This window comes from Procambarus clarkii, unplaced genomic scaffold (assembly GCF_040958095.1).
Source record: "Procambarus clarkii isolate CNS0578487 unplaced genomic scaffold, FALCON_Pclarkii_2.0 HiC_scaffold_501, whole genome shotgun sequence".
In the NCBI taxonomy this organism is placed as follows: domain Eukaryota; kingdom Metazoa; phylum Arthropoda; class Malacostraca; order Decapoda; family Cambaridae; genus Procambarus; species Procambarus clarkii.
Window position 1 is genome coordinate 151,045 of NW_027189534.1, and position 1,891 is coordinate 152,935.

The 1,891-nt window shown below is 44.5% G+C and overlaps 1 non-coding gene across 1 annotated transcript; it reads left to right on the forward strand.

Annotated features, from left to right (window-relative positions):
* The first annotated feature begins 994 nt into the window (after positions 1–994).
* LOC138361598 (5S ribosomal RNA) lies at positions 995–1,113 on the forward strand. Its single transcript, XR_011227059.1, has one exon. It is a non-coding gene; the product is annotated as a 5S ribosomal RNA (ribosomal RNA).
* The last annotated feature ends 778 nt before the right edge of the window (positions 1,114–1,891 follow it).

Genomic DNA, 1,891 nt, shown 5'->3' on the forward strand with positions numbered 1-1,891 from the left:
TGCTGCTGCTGCTTCTTTTTCAAGGCTGTAGGTGGTTTGTTGCTTGTGGCGGCTTTCTTGGGAGTTACCACGGCCTTCTTTGCTGCTGTAGATGGTTTCTTGGTTGTGGTGGCTTTCTTGGGAGTTAGAACGGCCCTCTTCTCTGCTACGGCCAGCTTGAATGATCCACTAGCTCCACTTCCCTTGGTCTGAACAAGAATGCCGTCAGCCACTGCTTTCTTGAGAAATCTTCGGATGTAAATGGCGATCTTGGCAGCCTCGACTTTGTTGTTGGCAACAACGTACTTCTTGATTGCTTGTAGAGACGAGCCCTTACGGTCTTTGAGTGCTGCGACCGCGGCTAGAACCATTTGACTAGTTTTCGGGTGAGCAACCTGGACGCGAGGTTTCCTGGTGGTGGCCACCACAGCAGCAGCAGCAGCCGCAGCCTTCTTGGTAGGCTTTGCTTCTACCATGATGATGATGAACCAACCAAGGTGATGAGAGACGCTCAGACAGTCACGGGGGAATGATGCTGCCGCCGCTTGAGCCGAACCTATTTATGTGCCGGCACGGTACAGAAGCTGCAACCTGGCAACTCGTCCACCAATCACGACGGTTGGTTTTACGGCTCCGAAACCTGGATCCCATATCTTCTCTAAAATAGAAGCATTTGTTCATGTTCTTTGTAAAAGTATCATAAAGCAGGACAGATGAGACAAATATCATAAAAACTGAAGAGCAGATGAGCACACACATGTTTGTATTACAAAAGAAAATCCACAAATTCATTAGAAATTGGCAGGGCAGGCTGAGGAAGTAGGTAGATGTAAAATGTCTGTAAATGGCGAAAGAACATAAACCCAAGACTGAATAAACGATGTTAAATATCCATGCCAAGGAGACAAAAATATGTTAGGATACAATTACCATTAAGACACCACAAGCAGGTCCGTATCCTGCCGCGATGACTTAAAAGAGTTGGTTATTAGCCACAATGTGTAGGCAGTCTCATGCCAACGGCCACACCACGTTGAGAACACCGCTTCTCGTCCGATCAGCGAAGTTAAGCAACGTTGGGTTTGGTTAGTACTTGGATGGGTGACCGCCTGGGAACACCAAATGCTGTTGGCAATAATGTTTTGTTTTGTTTTGTTTTGTTTCGTTTGTTTTTGTTTGAATGGCTGGCTCCACGGGAAATTCACGGAGTTGTGTGGAATAAGGCCTGGTAAAATGAATTAATATGTATGTCATGTTTAAAACAAACTCGCTTAATATAGATATTGTGTGAGGCTTTATACAAAAACAAACAACCAAAACAAAACATGTTTATATATATATATATATATATATAGCTTAATCCGGGTTTGAACTCGCAACTCCAAGAATACGCATCACTTATATACACTTTACCACTGGACCACTGCTGCAGGACACTAGCTTGATGCTGAGGTATCAATTTAATGACGTAAATGCCATTTCCACAAATAAATGATAATTAAAAAGTATTTGTATGTACAAATCTTTTTGTTTAAAAGGCTACAATATCAGTTACTGATATAATTTGTGTTAATGTTTCTATACCCACAAGAAGGCATATTTTTGCTTATATGTAAAGGGTACGGAGAAGGAATCCACAGACCATCATTCCCTCCCCTTCCTCCCCCACCCCCCCCCCACCCCCCACCCCAACTCCCACCTACTACCACCACACCACCACCACCAATCACCACCAATCACCACCAATCACCACCACCACCAATCACCACCACCACATCAACCGAAAACCCCCTAACACATCAACCTCCCCCCAATCAACAGGCGAAATAATAACCCTCAAATGCCTGCCTGCCTGCCTGCCTGCAAGCCAATACTAACGGTCTTCTCAGAAAGAAAATCTCTTTGTATCTGT